The sequence below is a fragment of the Lissotriton vulgaris genome, chromosome 3_1 (assembly GCF_964263255.1).
Source record: "Lissotriton vulgaris chromosome 3_1, aLisVul1.2, whole genome shotgun sequence".
Classification (NCBI taxonomy): domain Eukaryota; kingdom Metazoa; phylum Chordata; class Amphibia; order Caudata; family Salamandridae; genus Lissotriton; species Lissotriton vulgaris.
Genome location: NC_141689.1, coordinates 4,749,111 through 4,762,265, shown reverse-complemented (window position 1 = coordinate 4,762,265; position 13,155 = coordinate 4,749,111). Strand labels below are relative to the sequence as shown.

At 55.5% G+C, this 13,155-nt stretch overlaps 1 protein-coding gene across 8 annotated transcripts in view; it reads right to left on the bottom strand.

Moving 5' to 3' along the window:
- LOC147725801 (uncharacterized) overlaps positions 1 to 9,725 on the bottom strand; it is a 626,472-nt gene extending 616,747 nt beyond the window's left edge. For all 8 annotated transcript variants that reach the window (XM_086959971.1, XM_086959976.1, XM_086959973.1 and 5 more), the window contains exon 1: positions 9,681 to 9,725. The gene's annotated coding sequence lies outside the window, so the exon portion shown is untranslated. The remainder of the gene's footprint in view (positions 1 to 9,680) is intronic.
- Between the last annotated feature and the right edge of the window lie 3,430 nt (positions 9,726 to 13,155).

The window sequence follows — 13,155 nt, the reverse complement described above, 5'->3', positions numbered from 1 at the left end:
CCAAGAAGTACATTCTACATCTCTCTCTCTCTCTCCTGCTTTCAAATGCACATCCCACATGTTCTGCTCCTGGCATGTCTATTCTACTCTGTGAAAGCCCCCACTCTAAAACTACAAAGAGATGTGAGCGAAATCTTCAAGGAAACGTGAACATGCAGAAAACAATGATGCCGTACATTCAAGCTAGGATAAAGTAAAACACCAAAAGTCAATTAAAACAAATTCATGGGGTTTGAATACATAGGAGTGCCTCTAGCACTGGCAGCCACACTCAGTGCATTTTACTCTGGCTAACCAGTAATAGGGCGCCAGTGTTCCTCCTTTCAACATGCTAAAATGTGCTTACCCCGAATTGGCATATGTAACTTGCGTACAAGTCTAATGAATAAGGTACCAGGTGTACCCAGGCCTGCAAGTTAAATGTCACTATAGTTCTGCAAGACCCATTGTGCCGCCCACTACAGTGCGGTGCAAACATGACTGCACCTGAATACTCACCAAATAAAAACCTGATTAATATCTCAAATAGCACATGGGTAGTTGAATGTACCAACAAAAATAAATAAGGATTTGGATCTACCTAAAGCCTACTAGTTATTAAAGGTGAGAAAGTACTTGAATATGAAAGCTGGGTGTGGGCGGTGAATTGCGCTAAGCTGGCAGAGTTGAAAGTTTACCCCGCTGGAAGCGCAGAGTTCAGCAAACTACTCCGCCTCCCACATAGCGTAGCTGAGTTAGCCAGGCCAGCCCACCCCAGGAAACTCAGGCATCTGCTTTCTTTACTTCTGTAAGTGCTTCCTGTTGAGGTTTCACTTGTGTGACACCAGCATCGTGCCAGAATGAATCCTGCCCTACCTATTTATCCAATGGTACGTACCTCCTTCCCACCACAATCAATTCACCAGATCAGGCCACACCCTCACCACTGGGGCCTCCTACTGTCCCAAACTTATCAGCAGACCCCTGAGTAGAGCTCAGAGCCGAAACCAAATGTCTCTGAATACCCTAGAGCCCCTGAAACCCTTACCCGCCGAAAAAAACCACAGCTCCGAGACAGCCCTCATCGCCGCCACAGACGACATCAGGATCCAACTAGTCAACGGTGAAACATCAGCCCTCATCCTCCTGGACCTGTCAGCCGCCTTCGATACGGTCTGCCACCGCACACTAAAGACACGCCTCCAAGAAGCCGGAATCCAAGAGAAGGCCCTGGACTGGACCACATCCTTCCTCTCCGGCAGAACCCAGAGCGTCCGCCTCCCCCCCTTCCGCTCCGAAGCTACCGACTTCATCTGCGGCGTACCCCAGGGCTCACGACTCAGCCCCACGCTGTTCAACTTCTAAATGGCACCCCTCACTCACGTCGCCCGCCAGCGCGACCTCAACATCATCTCCTATGCCAACGACACCCAGCTCATCCTCTCCCTCACCAAGGACCCGCACACCACCAAAACCAACCCCCACGAGCGAATGAACGGTTACAGACACCTGCGCATGCGAACTCACTGCAATCTGAGCCGCTGCTTAAGTGAGTTAATGGCCCTCCGTCGAGCGGCAGGCCCGGGTGCGAGGGCTCCTTGTGTGCAGTACAAGCTGCATCTGTGCAGGGGGAACTGAGGGGGGGCCCCATAGAGTTTGTATGCAACTCCGCAGGATTCCACATAGTGAAACTCCAGCCACCCCTGATAAAAGCAGTGAAACTGGACATGTCAAGCGAATTAATGAATGAAGGTTATTTATATGGCACGCAGCTACTCCGGGACTGTTAAACAGCAGCATTAGGGGCCAGACAGACAACCGGACCTAGCTGCAACCAAAGAGATCTTCCCCTCCCCACACGGACCTGCACCTCCCCCCCACTGTCCTGCACCTCTCCCCCACTGTCCTGCACCTCTCCCCCACTGTCCTGCATCTCCCTCCCCCACTGTCCTGCACCTCTCTCCTCCCCACTGTCCTGCACCTCTCTCCCCCCCACTGTCCTGCACCTCTTTCCCCCCCACTGTCCTGCACCTCTCTCCCCCCCACTGTCCTTCACCTCCCCCCACTGTCCTGCACCTCCCCCCACTGTCCTGCACCTCTCCCCCCACTGTCACGCACCTCTCCCCCCACTGTCCTGCACCTCCCTCCCCCCCACTGTCCTGCACCTCCCTCCCCCCCACTGTCCTGCACCTCCCTCCCCCCCACTGTCCTGCACCTCCCTCCCCCACCCACTGTCCTGCACCTCCCTCCCCCCCCACTGTCCTGCACCTCTCTCCCCCCACTGTCCTGAACCTGCCTCCCCCCCACTGTCCTGAACCTGCCTCCCCCCCACTGTCCTGCACCTGCCTCCCCCCCACTGTCCTGCACCTCCCTTCCCTCCACTGTCCTGCACCTCCCTCCCCTCCACTGTCCTGCACCTCCCTCCCCCCCACTGTCCTGCACCTCCCTCCCCCCCACTGTCCTGCACCTCCCTCCCCCACCCACTGTCCTGCACCTCCCTCCCCCCCCACTGTCCTGCACCTCTCTCCCCCCACTGTCCTGAACCTGCCTCCCCCCACTGTCCTGAACCTGCCTCCCCCCCACTGTCCTGCACCTGCCTCCCCCCCACTGTCCTGCACCTCCCTTCCCTCCACTGTCCTGCACCTCCCTCTCCCCCACTGTCCTGCACCTCTCTGCCCCTTGCCGCTTGCCTTTTTCCTCCAATATTCTCTCTGACCTGTTTTTGTTGGTTTACTTACTCTGGGCACTTTACCACTGCTGACCAGTGCCAAATTGCATATGCTCTCCCTGTTGTAAATTGTTATATTGATTAGTGTCCATGTTTAGCTTATTTGGTTTACTGTCAGTCCCTAGTCAAGTGCACCAGGAGTGCCAGGGCTTGTAAATACAAATGCTGCTAGTGGGCCTGCAGCGCTGGTTGTGCCACCCACAGAAGCAGCCTAGCAAAATGTGTCTGAGGTCTGCCATTGCAGAACCTGCGTGCAGTCTGGTACTGTCATGCTGACTGTGCAGGTGCACACACTTGCCAGTCCCTAAACCTTCCCTTAACTTCATATTAGTCACCCCTATGGTAGGCCCAAGGGCAGGGTGCATTGTAAGCATAAGGTAGGACAAGCCCTGGTGTGGGTGGCATGTCCTAATAATGAATTACTGCCAATTGTGTGTTTCACTATTGTAAGGCTACCTGTTCTCTTAGGCCAAGATGGGCTGCTGGATTTATTACACTCTATAATCCCAGCAGGCTCAGGGAACATGGTAGAAAATAAAGTTTAGTATGCCTGAACTCAGAATAATAAAATACTTGTTTTAGTAAAGTTTATTTTAATATCCTGTGTTTGCAAATGCCACTTTTAGAAAGTTAGCATTTGCTTGCCTAAGCGTTTCAGCCCGCCTCTGATAGGATGTGTATCTGCTGTCTGGGTTCTGTGAGTGACAGGGCTGCTGGGGTGAATAGAGAGATTACACCAGGATGGGTGGGGGAGTGCCCCTTGACTCTGAATAGGGCTGTGCTCTGCCACCACAATGCTGGCTCCACCTCCTGCGGAGCGTCTGCTGCCCTGCCCCACACACTGAAAGTAGAAACCTATTTTGGCAAAACAAAGTACTCAGAGCTGAAGTGAACTATGCAAAGGCCCCCCTGGCCTGAAAGAACAAAAGAAATGTCGTATAAAAGTAGGATCCCTGCTCCTAAGAAATCAGATCCTGTTTGCGCTAAGAAGAAACTCTGCCCGAAGAGAAGGACCTGGGAAAGCTGCATGGATGATGTTAGAAATGGGATCCCTGGCTGGCCAGGGCTTGCGCCAAAGTAAGTCAGAGACCACCATTTCCACGTCAGGGCAAGGGAGTTACACGCCAAGATAAGCCCTGCTCACCCCATGTATAAAAATAGCCTTTGTATTATACCAAAACACATTAGATGAATAGACACTTTATAATGCGCCAACAGGCACATGCCGAATTTACAGGGGATATGTACAAGACAGGGCCACATGGACCACTGTCAGGAATCAGCACTTTTAGAACTAGAAATACTGTTAGAAATAGCACGTTGTAGATCATAGAATAATAATCACTTTAGCACCCAACCAGTAACTACTGGTACCAGGTAAGTACCACCTACGCAACCCTAATCACCTTAGGAGAATGTTACGCAGGGAACCAGGACCTCACTAGCAACACCTGTACTAGGAGAAAAACAACCACCTAAGTATCACCATACATTTAGGGGTATAGGCATAGGAACATTTAACACATGATGCATAAACATACATTTAGCGGTGTAAAGACAAGGCACATGACGCATTCAGAACACATGATGCCTAAAAACATTCAGCGGTGTAAGAACAATTGCACAGTATTCACATAAGCCACCACCTGTGGTAGTCCTTAGGCCAACTGGCCTCTCTGGGCTAGCACGCCCTGTGTCCCAAAGTCAGGGGCCTAAACGTAGCAGCTGCCCACTAAGTGCTGGGCAGCTGGTGCAACAATGAGGGGGCCAACGTGGGAGCCCCTCCCAGGGGACTCAAAATCAACTAAATGTCAGAAAGAGCCTCGTGGGCTCCAACCAAACAAACGGTGCCCTGGAGCCCCTCTGGGCTGGCAAACAAATATCCCGGTCTGAGCCTCGCAGGCTCTGAAGAACAAATGCCCCGTGAGCTTCTTTGGAGTCCCTCGTGGACTCGAGACAAAATGTGGCAATCAAGAGACTCCGGGTGGGGGGGGGGGGGGATGGGGGAGAGAGCAGCCCGCTTCCAGCTGGGGCTGCTCGACCCTCCCCTGTGCCTGCAGATCGTTGGGGTCCCTCAAGACAGAGGAGACCCTAGAGCCCTCGTGGCTCTAAGAACAAATGCGCCCGTTTAGCTGGATTCCCCCTCTTGGGGACTCAAGAAGACAATGGCCCCCAGAGCCCTCGGGTCTTTGCAACAACTGCGGAAGGAGAAGGGCGGGCACCGGCAATGTGCCCCGACGCCCCCCCACTCTTTAGCACAGCCCCGCGGCCCCACTCACCAGGACCTGGCGCGGGGGCTTCCTCTCCTCTCGCTAGACTCTGCAGGGCGGCCCTAGTACGCCTCGAGCGTACTCTTCTTAGTGAGGCGCTGCTGCCCCCTGTACGCCTCTAGCACACCCTTAACAGAGCTTGAATGAGGGCCTCAGTACGCCTCGTAGCGTACTCTGCGTTGGGGCCCGGTGCGCTTTGGTACGCTTCTAGCGTACAGAGCGTACTCCGGTGTACGCTTGTGGGCTGGTGCGATTTTGTACGCTTCTAGCGTATGAAGTGTACGGCGGCCCAATGCAATTTGGTACGCTTCTAGCGTACGCGCCGTAAGGCGGCCCAGTGACGGGTGGGCACCCTCGAGGCCGCAATCCAGCGGGCAATGCCGGGTGGGCACCTGCCTCCAGCAAACAAAGCGCTCCCAAGCGCTATAAAGGCAAATCCAGCGCTCACAGCGCTAGAGGGGAAAGTAAAGCGCTCCCAGCGCTAGGGCCCAGATAAAGCATTTCCAGGCGCTTGAGGGCAGTAAGTCCAGCCAAAAGTCCTTCCAGGTAATGCAGCAAGATGGGTGGGGCAAGGCTGGGCCCAGGGGCCAGCTCACTGGTCCCTCCAGGCAGGAAGGTGGTCCCAAGTGGCGGTCCTCCTGGCGCACAGCAACAGCAGCAGCCCCCCTCAGATAGGATCCTGGAAGAAAAAAAGATTGAGAGGGGACACAGCCCCTTTTTATCTTACTAAATCCTTTGTCTGGCTTCAGGGTGAGGGGGCAAAACCAGTCGCAGCTGGTTTGTGAGCACTCTTGATGTGCTCAGCCCCTCACTCTATTCACTGGCAGGGCTAGGGTAGTTAGACGCACCACAGGGGGCGGAGCCAGCATTGTGTGGGGAAAGCCCAGCCCTATTCAGGACCCAGGTGCACCACTCCCTCACATCACACATGCTAATCTCAACACTCACCACCGGGCAGACTCTTCATGACTCATGGAGCTTGGCACCTCAGCCAGCTCCAGCCAATCACACACCAGCACATTTACTGCACAGACAGGCACACTTCTAGAAGTGGCACTTCCATACTAGACAAATACACACCGCAGTCATCATTGCGCAGCATTCAATCACACGAGTCCGCACATACCAGAATCGAGCCTGCACACCCCACGCATCAGGAACTACCAGGGACACATACATTCCCCATGCATTCCTATCGGAAGGCAGGCCTATCTCACCACATGCACTCAAAGTGCGCACGCACTTTCCACTGGGACACAGTGAAAGTGAGCAGAAACCAAAAATCACCATCACCAGGTCACCATTAAAAGCAAAAAGTTTAGGGGTGAACCTGCCAGAAGGGCCAAGTCCAACAGAGGACTACTGTCTCTAATCCTGAGAGACTGGCCTGTGGTGGGTGCCTTCCTGCATGAAGGAGAAAGACTACAGAGACTTTACTTTATTTTCAACTTGTGCCAAAAATCTCCAAAGGCTTGCTTGTGAACTTGCCCCCTGAACTGCGCCCCAGGACCATTGGGCGCTAACCCCCTGAAAGAAGGAAGCTGCTGCTAGTGTGAATCTTTCCTTCAGCGCTGACCCCAGTGACCTAAGTGCAACAGGGATGGTGTCCTACACTCTGAGAGCCTGTGCAGTTCATCCCGCCGAGCAACACGACTCCTGGCCACCTGCAAAAGCAGCTCGCACCGCAAAGGCCTGCCCAGTCTGGCCTAAGCACCGTGAGCTGCTGCTACGTGTCAGGAGAGCACCACAAGAACGGACTGACTGGTCCAAGTAACGTGAACCTGAGCCCCGAGCCGTGGAACACACCATAAAGACTGCCTGCATCGAAGCTCGCCCCCCCCCCCTCTGTGAGAAACGCCGCTGGGTTGACCTCGAGCACCTGCCCCCTCTTCAGGACCCCGGGATGCTGCCCTTCTGAGCATGTGTCCCCCGGAGCACCGCCACCCAGAGGAGCGACCCTGTGGCTTCCGCACCACCCCGCCCTCCAGGAAGGCACCGCAACGCTGGACCACAGCGTAGGGCCGTCCGCCCCGAACCACCAAGAGAAAGCAAGGTACTGTGGCTTACACGCAGCGTCCGGCTGCATTTTAGAGACCTGTGCGCTTCTATGCTGAAGGAAGTGCGCTGAGAACTGTACCTGCTATTTTGTTTAAACGAATGCAATGAGAACTGTGCGCTTTGTATCTGGCATCCGAGCGCCTGAGGCGCAGCGTACCCCACTCCTGCATCAAAAACCAGCTGGACGCGTCACCCAGTACGCCTCGCCCCCCCTCGCTTTGGCCAGTAAGACTGTGCACGACGTAGGCATCAAGGAGAACTGTGCACTGAGAACAGTACGCTGGTGGTACACCTCGAACCCCCCCCCCCCATCAAGAAATCCAGGTACCTTGGTTCGCTTCATAAAAGACAGTGCGCTTGTGGCCCAGTATGCTGAAATCACCCCGCAGTACGAGCCGCACTAGCCTGGTACGGCTCGTACCACTATTTTAGCATTGAAGGCGTACGCGTCTCACACGAGATGCGTGAGATTTTGTAGGGCCTGCGGTGTACGCGAGATGCATGAGACTCGGTAGGGTATTTTGCCGTAATCGTACGGAGCGCACAGGAGCGTTCCTGAGGTCCTAGGCTTGTGAAAGTACAGTACCTGGCCCCTAAAGAGAGTACCTGAACATCACAGAAGGGGTTTGTGGAGGTGTTTAACCCTTTTTAAGACAGAACATTGTATATAAAGAACTATGGCACCCTTTTAAAGTATTGGGACAATTTTACAAGTAACTGGAACACTTATTGAAGCTTTGAAGACTGTAATTTAAATCCATCTGAACGTGATATATATAAAGACATATTTGTACAAAAGCTTACAGTCTTGTGTCACTGTGTGGTGGGCTGGTACTTATTGTGTGTGATATTGCAAATGCTTAACCACATGTGCTCCTGAGATTAGCACGGACTGTTTGCGCCACACTCCCTAGAGGGTGAGCAGGGGTTATTTTTAGAGGGTAATCCTTCGCCCTGACAGAGGAGAGGGTCCCTGCTTGTTGCAAGTACATACCTGCGCCAACCAGAGACCACCAATTCTAACAACCTCCATCCCCCCACTGTCCTGCACCTCCCTCCCCCCCACAGTCCTGCACCCCCCACTGTCCTGCACCCCCCTCCCCCCAATGTCCTGCACTTCCCTCCCCCTCCACTGTCCTGCACCCCCCACTGTCCTGCACCTCTCCCCCCACTGTCCTGCACCTCTCACCCCCACTGCCCTGCACCTTTCACCCCCACTGCCCCTCTCACCCCCACTGCACCTCTCACCCCCACTGCCCTGCACCTCTCGCCCCCACTGCCCTGCACCTCCCTCTCCCCCCACTGTCCTGCACCTCCCTCTCCCCCCACTGTCCTGCACCTCCCTCTCCCCCCACTGTCCTGCACCCCCCTCGCCCCCACTGTCCTGCACCCCCCTCGCCCCCACTGTCCTGCACCTCCCTCGCCCCCACTGTCCTGCACCTCCCTCGCCCACACTGTCCTGCACCTCTACCCCCCCAATGTCCTGCACCGCTCTCCCCCCCACTGTCCTGCACCTCTCTCCCCCATGTCCTGCACCTCCCTCCCCCCATTGTCCACCACCCCCCTCCCCCGTCCTGCACCTCACTCCCCCCTCCCCACTGTCCTGCACCTCGCCCCCCACTGTCCTGCACCTCCCTCCCCCTCCACTGTCCTGCACCTCCCTCCCCCTCCACTGTCCTGCACCTCCCTCCCCCCACTGTCCTGCACCTCTCCCCCCACCCCACTGTCCTCCACTTCTCCCCCCACCCCACTGTCCTGCACCTCTTCCCCCACTGTCCAGCACCTCCCTCCCCCCCACCCAACTGTCCTGCACCTCTCCCCCCACTGTCCTGCACCTCCCTCCCCCCACTGTCCTGCACCTCTCCCCCCACTGTCCTGCACCTCCCTCCCCCCTCCCCACTGTCCTGCACCTCTCCCCCCACTGTCCTGCACCTCCCTCCCCCCACTGTCCTGCACCTCTCCCCCCACTGTCCTGCACCTCCCTCCCCCCACTGTCCTGCACCTCTCCCCACTGTCCTGCACCTCTCCCCCCACGGTCCTGCACCTCCCCCCCCCCACACTGTCCTGCACCTCAACCCCCACTGTCCTGCACCTCTCCCCCCACTGTCCTGCACCTTCCTCCCCCCACTGTCCTGCACCTCTCCCCCCACTGTCCTGCACCTCCCTCCCCCCACTGTCCTGCACCTCCCTCCCCCCACTGTCCTGCACCTCCCTCCCCCCACTGTCCTGCACCTCCCCCCCCCACACTGTCCTGCACCGCCCTCCCACACTGTCCTGCACCGCCCTCCCACACTGTCCTGCACCTCTCTCCCCACTGTCCTGCACCTCCCTCCCCCCACTGTCCTGCACCGCCCTCCCCCCACTGTCCTGCACCTCCCCCCCCCCACACACTGTCCTGCACCGCCCTCCCACACTGTCCTGCACCTCCCTCCCCCCACCCCACTGTCCTGCACCTCCCTCTCCCCTCCCACTGTCCTACACCTCCCTCTCTCCCCTCCCGTCCTGCACCGCCCCCCCACCTCACTTCCCCCCCACTGTCCTGCACCTCTCTCCTCCTCCTCCTCCTCCTCACCCCCCCTGTCGTGAAACACTCTAAACCCCCTCCACCCCACCCCCCCCCCCGGTCCTGCCCCGCGCGCGCTCACCTGCTCTCCGCCCCACTTGTGTAAGGATGGCCACCATCTTGCGTCAAGTGATCAGACGTCAACCGTCGTCTGCGGAGCACGTACGCCATGTTGGATAGGGACACCGATATAGTCTGCAAGGACGGGTGCCATCTTGGATGAGGGACAAATCTTCGATAGGGGCACCGTTATAGTTTGCAAGGAAGGGCGACATCTTGGATAAGGGCATTGTTGTCTTCCGAGGACGGGCGACATCTTGGATAAGGGCACCGTTGTCTTCCGAGAACAGGCGACATCTTGAATAAGGGGACGGATGTCTTCCGAGGACGGGCGTCATCTTGGATAAGGGGACGGTTGTCTGCCGAGGAGGGGCGACATCTTGGATAAGGGAACTGTTGTTTTCCGAGGACGGGTGACATCTTAGATAAGGGCGCCCGAAGCCCATTCTACGGCTAGCACAGGACTCCATTCAAGCAACAAGCACTCTTTCTCTTACGCATATGTCCGGGACATTCTGGGACTTGTAGTTTAAGTTTAGTTCCCCTTTTCCCTATCCATTACTATTGTTTTTTTGTTTTTTTAAATAATTATTTTAACGAGCGACAGCTACATAAAAATTAGCTTAATACCCATTTATTGTACAAGTCATTAAAAATATAATTTTCTCCCAGAAAATGGACCAAAATATGGGCGGCCTGGAACAATTACAGGGGAGACATCTGCGAACCCATTCCTGATTCCGACCAAGATAACGCAGATGGTGATTCAGGGGATGAATGAGAGGGTGGGCGGGGCAAGGCAATTGTTGGAATCAGTTGTGGCTGTCGAGGAAGGGCCTGGAACACATGAAAACTATTGTCCAAAATGTTTTGTACATACTGTACATGTATATTGTATTCATGCGAACTGCCACTCTGATGTTTTTTGCATAACCAATAAAAACATGCTTTAAAAAAAAAAAAAAAAAAATATATATATATATATATATATATATATATATATATATATATATATATATATATATATATATATATATATATATATATATATATCTGCTTTAAATGTGGAAGCACAAATACAACATCCTAATTTTACTATTTAAACGAACCGGCTGCATGCTGAGGTATTTATTTTATTTTATTTATGCATTTTTCTATAGCGGGGACTAAGAGCGCTTCACAATAGAAACAGTAAGATACATGAGGAGAAAATTACAAGTGAACAAATTACAAAAGCAGACGTTAAGTTACATGAGGTAAAAATGACAATTGAGAGCAAACAAAATACAAAAGGAAGCAAACGGTGCATTACAGGAGGAAAAAGTGACAAGTGTGCAGGTTACAAGAGAAAACAAAGTACAATTAGAGGTATAATACTGCAATAAATGCTAGACACTCAGGCACAAGAACAAACGTTACGTAGGCAATGGTGGCACTTGTGCAAGTATCAAAAGCACACAAAATGTGAGAGGTAGCAAACAGTGTGTTACAAGAGAAAAGTCATGTGTGCATGTTACAGAAGAGTACCAAACACAGGTAGAAGGATAATACTGCAATAAATGGCAATCTGAAAGAGACACGTTAGTGATAGATTCCTTACCTTAGAATATCCCCAGGCGTCAGACTGGATCCGGAAACTTTTGCGTAGCAGTACCCTTGCGCGTCGGTAGGCGTCGTCTGCGGCTCCGCGTCCGTCGTCAGCGTCGTGGGCGCCGTGATGACGTCGTCGGAGTACTTAGACGCCGCCTCCGCGTGCTGACGTCAGTTCTTCTTTTTTCCGCGCCAGCCAGCGCAGATCTGGGAAAAGCAGTAGCCCAGTCAATTTTTGACTAACTTTTTTGAGATCATTTTTGATCCTTCTCGAAGTCTTGCGACTCAGATCAGTGCCGTAGGGATGCCTGGTTTCAAGCATTGTGACGATTGCGACCGCACCATGTCGGTCACGGATCCTCACCACCTGTGCCTGACTTGTCTAGGCGTCGACCACGACGACAAGGCCTGCTCCGACTGCCGGGCCCTTTCTTCGAAAGCCAGGCGGAAGCGGTCCCGCAGGCGACTCAAACTCCGGCAGTCGACCCCGCGCCGCGTGAGGTTAAGGTCCCACGGGAGGTCGAGGGACAGGTCGCGGGGACGGAGCCACCACAGCTCCGGGAGTCGGCACCACACCTCTGGGTCGAAGTCGTTGTCAGGTAAGAAGCACAAGAAGTCGAAGAGACGTCATCGCTCTTCTGACTCCCCCTGACACTCACGCGATGCGGCCGGGGGTTCGGGTGACACCGCCCACACGGCTCCTTCGGAGTCGCGGGCATCCCATCCGGCCCCTCTTCTCCGGTCCCTGGGCGAGATGCGACGCCGGAGGAGATTGAGCGCTTCCTCATGGCCATGAGGTCCCTTTCTCCTCCGACGGGCTCCGCGGCGCCTCCGGGCCCAGAGGACCCGTCTGGGGCCCCGACGCCGTCGGGTGCTTCGGCCCCGACGACGCCGACGCCTTCGGGCCCGGCGCCGCAGGGTCCCACGGTCCCGACACCACCGGCGCCTTCGGGCCCGGCGCAGCAAGGTCAAGCGGTCCCGGCGCCGCCGGCGCCTACGGGCCCGGTGCCGCAGGACGCCGCTGGACCTTCCTCGGGCTCTGGATCGTCACCGGTGGACCTTACGACCCCCCCCCGGCGTCGGTCCGTCTGGTGTCGCCTCCGGCGCCGTCCTCAGGCGGCGCCGCCCCCGATTCCTCCTTTGCTCCGGTTCCGACGCCGTTTGGAGATTTCCACTTCTATGAACCGGCCCCATTGATTAACGACCCTGAGTATCGGGAGATGGGTGAGGAGGAGGATTGGGAGGGGTCTGAAGACCCTCTGACCAGGGAGTGTCAGTCTCAGGAGGACTGGGCAGGAGGGGGCAACCTACAGCGTGGTGTTGACGAGGGCTGCCAAGGCCTTGGGCCTTGAGCTCCTCGTCGTGGCCATGAGGACTAACCTCCTCACAGAGGTCCTTAAACCGCCGTCATGCTTAACGGAGCCTCTGCTGCTGTTTAATGAGGCCTTGACCGACATTCTTTTGGGCACCTGGTCCAGGCCCGCTACGGGTTCGCCCGTAGATAGGAACGTGGCCAGACGCCACCGCCCGGCCCCGGGCGACCCATGTTTCCTGTCCACCCACCCCACCCCCGAGAGTCTGGTCATCCAGGCCTCCAATTCCCAGACCGCATTCCCGTCGGCTCCGCCGGACAGGGAATCCAAGAGGTATGAGAATTATGGCAAGAAAATATTCTCCTCCCTTAGTTTGGGACTGCGGTCTTCCAACACTGCATGCCTCTTGGGCCCTACACCCACTCTCTGTGGGAGACGGTGGCGGAACTGCTGCCAGAGTGTCCGTTGGAGGTACGGGCCAAACTCGGCCAAGCCCTTGTGGAGGGCCGAGATGCAGCCAGAAATTCGATCCGGTGTGGACTGGATACCACCGACTCGCTGGGCAGAGCAATGGCAACGACGGTGGCAGTGAGA